Raw genomic sequence first — 11,037 nt, 5'->3', positions numbered from 1 at the left:
GGAGTGTCCCTGCCTGCTTGGTGTCTGTCCCTGGGTGGCCTGGACCCTTCCTATGCCAAAAAAGACCATTTCAGGGAGAGATTTTGTTCTGGCTTTGTTATTTCAGCAGTTACTTGGCAGTCCACACTAGCAGGCACAAGGGGATGCTCAGCACCAGTCACACTATGTCCTACACTGTCACTGCCTTTGGCTTCAAACCCAGCATGGTCCAAGCACCTCAGGTCTCCTGTCCTCCAGCCCTCTCTTGGCACAAGCCTTTTCTTATCAGGGAAAAATAGTTCATGGGCTTTTTATCACATAGATAGGCCATGCTCTGGCCCCCAGGACTCTGGTTCTTCTGTGACTCCAGCAGCGTTTAATTTCCAAGACAATTTAGTTTTGGGCAAAAAGCAATCTCAGCATCCCCAGCCACTGCTGCTGCCTGCAGCATCCTGCATCAGAGCAGCCGTTCTGTTAATCAGCGGCTGGGGGAGAAACGCAACTGGGAGCCCTGGGCAGGCACACAGGCCAGGGGCTGCAGGAAGTCAAGGTGTTTGATGTTTGCCTTGTTTATTTATGGAGCAGCCACCGTCTCTGCGAGAGTCCCTTTCTGTGGAGGAGTGATAAGCTGCTCTTGGCTCCCACTTGCCCATTCCTGCTGGCTCCATTTTCTGCTAGGTGCCATCTCGTTAGCATGCACCAAAAAGCCCCTGCTGACATCTCTGCCAGGTTGCCCTCCGTGCCCTGCCTCCGAAACACCACCAGCATGCCATGGAAACAGCCGACAGAGCATCCAGGCTCAGCGAAGCCTGAGGGTGCAAGGGAGAGGGATGAAGGATGGCTCCAGAGATGCCCCAGGAGCCCATAAGGCAGAGATGCATCTCCAGAATTAAATTCCCACTGGTCTTCTCAGAGCTGGACTGGATATGGTAAGCAATTTAAAGATGTATAATTAAGTCAATTTGCCTGCACAGCACTGATTTGCAGCTAAAGTTCAACATGTCTGAACCTGCATCAGGAATGACTGAGAGCTGAGCCCAGCAGGTCCCATGCTTGGACTCCCTTCCCTGGTGTCACTGGTGGGAGCACAACCCTTGGTGTGGGCTCTGTGTGGGAGCTTGCACCTCTCCATGTTGGTGCTCGTACACAGGTGTGCCCAGCTCCTGCCCTGCCTCGCTCCCCTGCCCACTGCTGCTCGCAGTACCCTGGTCCCTCATCACTCATGGGGTTTGGGCAGCGGTGACGGTATGCTCTCATCGAGGCATAGCTCTGCCAGGTGATGCTCCTGCATCCCACATGTATGGATGCTCCATGCTAGAATATCCCCAGCGATCCCACTGGCTCTCCCATGCCACTGTGGCTCAGCAGCTGGGAGAGAGGGATGCTGCCAGGGAGGATCTTTTTAAAAAGAAAACGGTTTGGTAGTGCTTCCCATCACAGCAGCAGGCTCAGTGTGCTGTGAGCTGAAGAGAAGCTGTTTATCTAGCAGGGCGGGAGGATGCTATCACCCAGGCAACAGTTTTGTTTGTCTCCCTAAATACAAGAGAGGCAAGTTATGGCAGAGCCTTTCCCGTGGGCCAGGCTAGCGTCGAGGGGGCATTTGTTAATGTGCTTGGGCTAGTAGTCCCTTGTGAGTGCTGAGCGCAGGGATGCTAGAGATACAGAAACATCGCTAAAGTCACTGAATTAACAGCATCCTTCTCATGCAATTGGGAGCTCATGGCTGCATGCACAAGCCCTGTGCTGGCAGCAGCTGGACTCCCATCCTGGCTTGGCCATGAATCTGCTGGTTGGCCCCGGGGGAATGGCCCCACTTTCACAGTGCCTGGGAGCAGTGCATTGGAAAGGGCTGGAGAGGCCACAGCTCCTCCTCAGAGAGCTATAATTAATATTTGAAAGCTGCTGACTGGTCTGGCAATCCCAAGCTATCCATGTTGTGCCTGTGCCATTCACATCTCTCTCCTCCTTCTTTGTGGAGGATATCTATTATTATCTTTATTAATTACATACTGCAACGCACTTAAAATAGGGAGAAGGGGGAAGGAGTGGCCAGCGCTTTCCCACCATGGAAAAGCAAAATGTTACATTTTGTACTTGTTGAAAGTAAAAAAATCTTTCATTTCACAAACTGTGAGATGCATTACTAATTGCACAATTATTTTGTTCTACGGCACTTGCGAAACAGAACTTGGAGTGCTTTCAGCAAATTCTGATGTTGAGGAAATAATGACTTGTTTTTAAAATAGTACTAAATTAAGTGCTCTTCCTCTATGAGATTTTTTTCTTGGGTTTCTAGGATATTTCTTCCCTAACCGTTCTTAAGATAAAAGAAGCAAAGCTTCGCTGAATTAGTAATACACTGGAGTCAGTGTGGATGCTGAGAAAAGGAAGGGGATGAGCAGGGGCTGCTCCCTGCCCACCTCCCACCACCCCATGCCGCATTTGAGCCCTTTTCTGGCAGGGCTGCAGAAGGTCACTTGCTTCCCTTCAACAGATGGTCCCATGAAGGCCAGATGACACCTTACGCATTCTGTGCCCTACAGAGGTGCCACCAGACATCGTGAATGCATGTAGCTGGAGCAGCTCCTGCTCCCCAAGGACAGAGCAGGGTGCTACAAGTGCTGCAGCAGTCCAGTATGGGACTTGAGCAGTGGAAAAGAGAAGGGTAATGTGTGGCTTGTGCTCAGTGAGAGGGACAGTGGCAGAGCTGGAATATGGCAGATGAGTTCCTTTCGAAAGGTATGCACAGACTGCAATATGCAAATACTCCCAGGTAGATGGGAGATGGATTTGCAGGGCTTTAGATTTGGAGGTCCTAAAAGATCCCCCAGGGTGAGAGGTGGGATACCCCACACCACTGCAGTGCTGGGCTGCAACGTGTCCTTCCCTGGCTGCTCTGGGCAAGCCCATCCTGTGTCCCTCTCACACCACATCTTGGCCAGCCAAACTCAATTTAATACAACTATAAAGCTGATGACATTGAAAATAGCTCTATGGACTTCTTTTTCTGTGTGCTTCTCCCTTGCTGCTCTCCCACCAGTACCACCACATACATAAAAATTGAACCTTTGGGCCAGGCTCAAGACTCTCTTCCAGTCCTGCCTTAGGCTGAGGATGTGCTTGACAGCATGTGAGAGCAGCACGGACGAGAGAGAGCAATCTTGCTCAGCTCAGCAGGTAAGCGCAGATGTTTGGAAAACTAACCTCTTCAAGACTAGAAGAAAAATAAGTCTGTTTCTGCGAGATTGATCTGCTGGCACCAACAGAGCGATCAGCTGGACTTCTAGGAGAGCGGCAACAAATAGCAAATTAGAAGGTGTCAGCCCGCTGAGATTTCAGACAAATTAGAAAACGAAACGGTGATGCCGCTACGCTGTGCCTTTCAGCAGCTCTTGGCTTGGCTGAGCCAGCTCCTTGCTTTCCTGCAAGCCAGCCCGTGACTGCTGCGGTGGCTGGTGGCCACGTGCTAAGGTGATAGGAGGTGGTGGCAGGGTGGGAGCTGCTGCTGGACCATCCCGGGGGATGCTGCACCCAGTACTGGTCTGGCAGCAGCCACCAGGCACCTTCAAACAGAGCTGTTCCCCCCGCCAGCCAAAACTTTGAGTTCCTGTCACTTACCTGTATTCTTAAAGCAAGCTTGAAGCTCTTCTTGCTTGTCCAAAAGGCTTTGAAATACAGCTACACAAACCTCAAAATACCAGCGCCCTGTGTGCAGCGGGAGCGCACGGCGGGCTCTGCAGGGCGCTTTGGCCAGCATGAGCACGCACGGTGAATCAACCTTCTGCTCCAGCCTGCTGTCAAAATGAAATTTCTGCTTCCACTAAGAAGCATCCTTAAGCAGCATCCCTGTTAACTTGTGCAGCCCAAAGGCAGATCTGGATTTTCCTTAATGTCCCCCCAATTCCATCTAATTGTGATGTTTCTAAATCTCTCTTTCTTCCTGACAGAAACTGAAGAAGAAAGTGTGTTGTCTTCAGAAACCGCCATTCCCGCAGGAGGTCAGTAGGTCAAACAACTTGAGTTGTCTTCACAGGCTGTGATGGTCTGATGACAGGTATTTCCACCAATGTACAATATTTCAGTTATCATTGTTTAGCAGCACTAAGGAGGATCTGAGCACCCAGTGGAAAATCTGTCTTTATCATCAGATGCTGGGGGGGGGGGATCCAAGGGGATGATGCTCCCAATACTTCCATCCACCAAAACTGATATTGCTCCAAGTGAGATGGATAATTAAATATCTCTGCTGATTCTGAAAGCCTTCAAAAGAAAAATTCCCAGATTACAACAGCACATTATCAAGGAGTGCAAGTTGACAGTCAAATTCTGCTCAGGTAAAAGCACTTAAGTGTGTGGGTTTTGTCTTTTTCTGAAGTCACATAGTTATTAAGAAATGTTTGTCCTTGGTTCTAAGGAGACAAAACTTCACCTGACATTTTTGAATTTAGATTAACGAAGTCTGCTTTCACTCCTCCTCCTGTTCCCATTGAATAAAGGCAAACACTTGCTGTTTTCTCCTGCCACTTTTACTGTAAATATTAATGCTCCTTTTTGGCTCAAATGTCTGGAGTGACTTAAACTACCCCCAAGAAATGAATGCAATAGTTGGATGTGCAAGACAGGCAGAATGAAGAATCTGCAAATAAAGTGGGGGAGGGAGAATGCTTTCAAGTGTTTTATAATTACTGAGGTTTTTTTAATCCTGTTTACATTTAACTTTACACATTAAATTCATAACCATGGTGTGCAACCAGGTGCAGTAGCGACCTACTAAATCTTATTAAGAGGAGCAAATGAAGAAGATGGGAGGATTTGGGATGGGAAAGGAGGTTGTGATGGAATTAGCACCTGCTGATTTTCATCCTTTCTAACAATAAATTGCTTGTCAAGAAACTCGATGGAGACCAACTACTGTCAGTTAACTATGCACTTGAGAAAAATAATTGGAATGCAAAATGCAATGGCTCGCAGCCATCTCCAAAGCATCCTGGCTCCTTGAGCTTCCAAACACTGGGCTCTGCCTTGCTGCAGCTTTGCATTGTTCAAGGGCCTTTCCGCTCCTCTCTTTCTCTCACTGATGCTAATTGCTGTGGGGTTTTTTAACAAACCCTTGTTCAAACTTAAATACAAAAGAATCTAGAGCACTCTGTCTGGATTCAACCACTGTATCTGCATGTTTTCAGCCATGCCAGTGATGCTCGAAATGAGTTAGATTTTAACCAGGTTTGCTATTAGAACAGAAACAAGGATCCACTGATTACGGGACTCACTTAGGGAAGTCTCTTAGCTGACACTGCTGCTTAAATGCTATCAGCCACTTCGTATCAATAGCTGTAGAAGTAAAAGTTGAGTGTCATCATCCTCCTTATACAGAAGCAGAAGTCCTGACCCCAGTGAGAAGTGACTTGTAATATTGCTCAAAAAAATAAGTGCCAAACCAGAAATATAATCTCCACCTGGGGATTCTTTAAGATTCTCATTGCTGACACAGAAATAGGACCATGAATTGTAGAGAGAAAAACAATGGAGATGTGGGTATAACTTCAGAATTTATATTTCTATTCGTTTTCTACGATCAATAGGTACACCTGATCCCATGGGCTGGGCTGCATCCTGCACCGTCCCTTGAGCAGTGAGTCCCAAGAGCCCTCCTTGCATCCCAACACCACTCGCCCGTGGGAAGGAAGGTAAGGTGCCAAATGCAAGACCTGAACCCAGGGCTAAATCTGGGTTAAAAAATCCAATGAGCAACCCCCCAGCCTCAGGCACCTGGAGGTAGAGGGCTGTTGGGCAGATGAGTTATACTTGCTCAATTGAAGGATCCCAAAATCTTTGCTGGTCATCCCTGGGTCCACCTGAAAGCATCACCCTGTTCCCGGCAAAACTCTGGAGACTTTCAGATGGGACAAAGGCACTGAAGCAAGAATGTGCCACAGCGGGACCCCGTGCCCCTGTGAACCAACAGCTGCAAACCCAGGGCTGAGACATCCCTGTCTCCCCATGAGCACCTGGAAAAACTAATCTCAGTCTAGCACAAGCCCAGGAGTCTGGCCAGCCTGAGCTTGCTCAGCAGCAGGATCTTTTTGCTCACGTAAGAAAACATTTCCTGCAGAAAACAGAGGAATGAGAGCTTATCTCTGAGATATGTCATCTCCTGGTGCCACCTTCAGCTCAGTGTTACTGTGGAGCTGCCAGGGGACTCTGACCTTTGTGGAAAATGTTAAAGCATTGCGGTTTTCATATTGTTTAATATTCCTCATTGATTAGTTTCCATCTCCCTGAAGGGAAGAGGATTTGACTGAGAGCCAGAGATCAGCAGCACTCAGTGCTGTGGGTGGTATTGAGCTTTGGAGAGAGAGAAAGCTGACAAGAGAAAAATGCAGCAAACGAATTTCAAAAATAAAGGCAAGGAAAAAAGCTTTCAGAAGGGATGTTTTTCCTGACCTGGACTAAAATCCAGCTACCATTTCCATAAATCTTTAACTCCCAGAGACAAACACTGACAGCTTATTTCAGCTCCAAACCACAGATTTCATCTGTTACAGCTACAGAAATATCGTGTGGGCCTGGTTGTTTTGTTGTTGTTGTTGGTTGGTTTTGGGTTTTCTTTTTTGCCAAGAATTGGCTGTATTTGCTGTGCCCACCCAAGCGCAGGCGTGTGGGTGCACCAGCCGTGTGTCTTCGCCAGTGATCCGGGGTGCTGGCGGCAGGATGCTGTGTGCCAGCTCCCCACCTCCCCACCCTCGCATGGACAGGACTTCCCAGTCCAGCCTGGAGCAGGCAGGAGGAGGCAGAGCTGCCTGTTCAGCTGGTACAAGCAGAGCCACTGCCAGGGCACAGGCCAGCAGAAGCAGGGCACAGAGCTTGGGGGAGGCAGTTTTTCATTGAGGGGGGGGCCAGCACAGCTCCCGTGAGGATATCCTGCTTCTCCGTACCTGGAGCATCCATCCTCATAAATCCACCCCTGTGCCAGATGTGCTGAATGAAGCAGCGCCTCTGAGCAGGGAGAGGACCCATCGTTACAGCCTGTTTAATTGCCTCAAAGCTCATTTTGAGGAACCATAAGCAGTAATCTCCCTCCTAATAGAATAGCCAAGAATAGCCATGTCTGGGCAGCACTTGCTTCTTAATTAATCTCGTCTTGGCCCCGGTCTCTCTCTCCCAAAGCTTCTCCCACAAAGCCCTGACTCGCCTCTTTCCACTGAGTCATGCACAGCACAGATCCCTCAACTCCCAAGCTGTTTCTTCCATCTCATTATATTTTTAAAGCCTGGGTTGGTTCTTTTCCTCGCCCTGTGTCCAGCCAAGTATACACTGAGAACTGGTTTATCAAGTCAGGTTTTGCATCTCCTGACAGGAATCCCAGTAGCAAACCTCCGACGGGGATCTGGTGCTCAGCACACCCCATGTCACGCCGCCTGTGCCACAGCTTTCGGCATGGGCAGAGGAGCAGCTCCACTGCAGCAGCTGGCGCAGGGGAACACATGACTCTCTTCTGCACAGTCGTTCCCTCCCTGGTCTCAAGCCTTTGGGGTGTCCAGCTTCATCAAATCGTTGTTACACCTCCCCAAACTGCTTCCCTCCTGCCCTTCCCACTCGCCCGCTCCTCTGCTGCGGTGTTCATTAACAGGGATCTCCCACCCACCGAGCTGTGAAATCTCTGGTCTCACTTCTGCTGCTGCATCACAGAGAGAAAAAGGAAGAAAAACAAGAAGAAAATGTAGAGCCAAAGGATGGTCATTGCTTTTGTAGTTTTGAGGGTTTTGTGCTATCCCATGTCAGCTTAGAGGAGGTCAGTATAATAATAGCAGTAGATAATAGAGAAACACTGAGAATTAGGAAATAGCTTTGAATTAATCTCACTTCATTTATTTATTTTTAAGTACAGCAGTGCACCTCCTAGCTCCCTTATCTTTTTGGGTGCACCTGGAACTGTGAAAGCTTTAAACTTGCAAATCCTAAGCTTAAATAGGGTAAATAGTTTTGCTTCAAACACTCTAGAATGGTAAAAAAAAAAAAAAAATAAAGGAAGAAAAATCATGCTCTATATTTGGCCTTTGGATTTGTTGTGTGTGCAGAAGAGGAAGGTTTGGGGGAGCTTATGGATTTGTACAGGAGCTGAAAAGCTTGTGCCTGCTTAGCAGCCTTCATTGCAATGCACACAGAAAGGAGAGAGCTGCTCTTCTTACTTGCCAGAGTGAGACGCAGTGCTGCCCGGCCGTCCATGAGAAGGGTACTGCTGCAATGTGAGCACTGGGGATGGATTTCCCCCAGCTTTACTCAATGCCTTTAAAAATTACTTTCTAAGCATCCTTTTTCCCATTTCAGAATAAAATGCCTTCTCCCTACTGCAGTTATTCGTGCAAGCTTGATAAAATACTTGGGAAGGAAAACAATTTTCCCTGTTCTCAATCTTTCAAAATTCTTAAAAAAAAAAAGTAATCATCTTCCTAGAAAACCAATAGTGATAGCAGTGTGTCTGAGTGATGTCAGGAGTGGTGATGGAAACAGCCTGGTAACCAGCCCCAGCAGGATCCCCAGGGATCTCTGCTCCAAAGGAGCCTGCGATGGGCAGAGCAGGGAGCGGTGTCCTGACAGCGGTGCCGGGGGTGACTGTCAGCGGAGGATGCTCCGCCAGCACAGATTTTCATCCCGCTGCTCAAGAGCTCTGACAGCACATGCCAGCTAAAGCCAGGAGTTTGCATCAGCCTAACGGCACCGCCTGCATCTCTTGCTGGGGAAACACACTCCAGCCGCACCGTCCGTGGCATCTCTGTGCTGCAGAATGTGCAGCCAGGGGCACTGGCCAAGGGGCTGTGACCCTGATGCAAAGCCTGGCCAGGGGGATGAGGACAGCTCAAGCCATTTCCCAGAAGCAGGCAGGTCACATCCTGTCTCTCTGAAAGAAATAAGTTTTCCAACCCGCTGGGAGCAGGGCAGAGCATTTCCCTCCACTCAGGGCTGTTCACCATGGGATGTTATAACCCCTCAGTCTGAGCTGAGACGTAGGACCCAAGAATGAGATTTTTCCCAGCGTTTGGGGTACATCATCCCAGACTTCCTCAGCTTTAATTTTTGGCCAGGAATTTGCAAGGGCTATAAAGACGATTTGCACTACACGGTTCACTTATTTTTTAGCTATTTTCAGCAAAACAGGGCACTGCATATAAGAAAAAGAAGAGCTGCAGCAATTCACTGACCTATGAATAAAATCTGATGAGGAGACGCCTCCATTCAGTCCTGGGTATGTTTTCAATTTATATCACACTCCCCAAGTACCTGGTGGTTGGTCATGAGCAGTGAATAAATCTGCCCAGAGGACAGAACTCAGGTGGATTTCAGTGTAACGTTAGAAACCCTAATGGAAGAGATTTTAAGGTTAAAACTCCTGTTTTTAAGGTATAGACTCCTGTTTTTAAGGTATCTTTTGGAGTTCAAGAGCAGGTTAATGTGCCAGTGGAGTCAGATCTATTTCCCAGCTTTTCTTTGGGAAGAAAAGACAAGGGTCCACGTGCTTTCTGCAGGCTCAAAAACCAAGGAGCCTGAGAGGGCTTCCAATCTCTTCATATTCATTATATTCCTTTCCAGTCTTGACATTTACAGCACTCCCCAGTTTGAGCTCCTCATTTTTCAGTGTTTGGGGCTAGATGGCAGGTTTTCAGTTTCCATCAGTGGAGTAAAGCGGATGGTTACCCCCATGAGAGCACCCAGAAGAGCCAGGGGAAGTCTGGAGGAGGGAGCAGGACGGTGCTGTCCTTAGAGCGGAGAGAATTAAGAGGGACAAATGCAGCTCCATGACACAGCCCTACCTGCTGCTTTTCAGTAACCACCCTATTTAGCTGGTTTGGTTTTTTTTCCACCCCCCACCGTCTCTTTTTTCGCTATTAAGATTTATGGGGAGGAAGGTGCCCAGCTGCATCTGAATGCAATAAACCTCTTGTGGCTGGTGAAAACCAAAGAGCTATTCTTCCAGCTTGTTAGCAGTCAGGAAGATGGAAGGAAGTGGGAGGAATCCAAAGGGTGAGGATTTTTAATGCCTCACTCGTCACTGCCGAACCCAGCGCTATTTATGGTGCAATTATCACCACAGACAGACTCCTTTATCATCCAGCCAATATTCTGGGTAAAAATCCTATTGCAGCCCAGCCACTCCATATATCATTCAGTCGCAGGCAATGGCCAGATGAAGAGGTTCACAACTGCCAGACACTGCTTGTCCCGGCCATCCCCGGCCACCCCATATTTGCTGCCCGGGAGGAGGCTGCCATCCTTCTGCCCTCCCAGCAGCGCCCAGGGCAGCGGGAGGAGGCGAGGATGGTGTAGGGCTGTTCTGCACAGCAATGCCAATGAGGGGTTCCTGCAGGAATCTGCTTCTATTGGGGCACAAGAATGTCTTTTTTTACTAGTTACACAGAGCCAGCAACAAGTCTGCTGGACTGAGGGTGATTCAGGGCAGCAGGGGAGGGACAAGGATTTGCAGAGAAGTGACAGGAGGTGGGTTTTGAACCCTCTGTGGTTTGATAAATGAGCCACAAGGCAGAAGAGAGGGAATCAAGTGCCTTACACCCTGGCTGTCTCTCTGAATAGCAGGTTCCCTGGGTCTCCGCATACCTCCGTAGCTCTGGCGCACCCTCCTCGCCTCTTGCCTGGAGCCATTGCCTCAGCCAGTGCTGCAAGCATCGTCCTCGAGGAGTCATCTTGGGTGGGCAGTGCAGCTCTGAAGACTGAAATTTGGATTTTTTCCTCTTCTTTCTCATCCAAAAATTATTTTTTCTCTAGGGAGGAAACTACATTTTTCTCCTTACTTTGTGTGGAAGTCCCTCCTGAAGTTTGGCTGTGCTTCTCCATGGGGTGAAAGGGTCTTGGAGCAAATTCCCACACAGCCCACTCCTCTGGCTGGTTTGGCATGAGAGCAGAGCAGACTGGCTCAGGCACAGCACCAGTGAAGCCAGATCTCATCTTGAATACTTATCTGGTAAAAGACTGTGGTGTAGATTCTCTGGTGTCTAATAAGGGATGAGCATCACCTTCTCCCCATTGGCAGATGCAATTCTCTTC

The sequence above is a fragment of the Caloenas nicobarica genome, chromosome 13 (assembly GCF_036013445.1).
Source record: "Caloenas nicobarica isolate bCalNic1 chromosome 13, bCalNic1.hap1, whole genome shotgun sequence".
In the NCBI taxonomy this organism is placed as follows: Eukaryota; Metazoa; Chordata; class Aves; order Columbiformes; family Columbidae; genus Caloenas; species Caloenas nicobarica.
Note: the sequence above shows the minus strand (reverse complement) of the source record.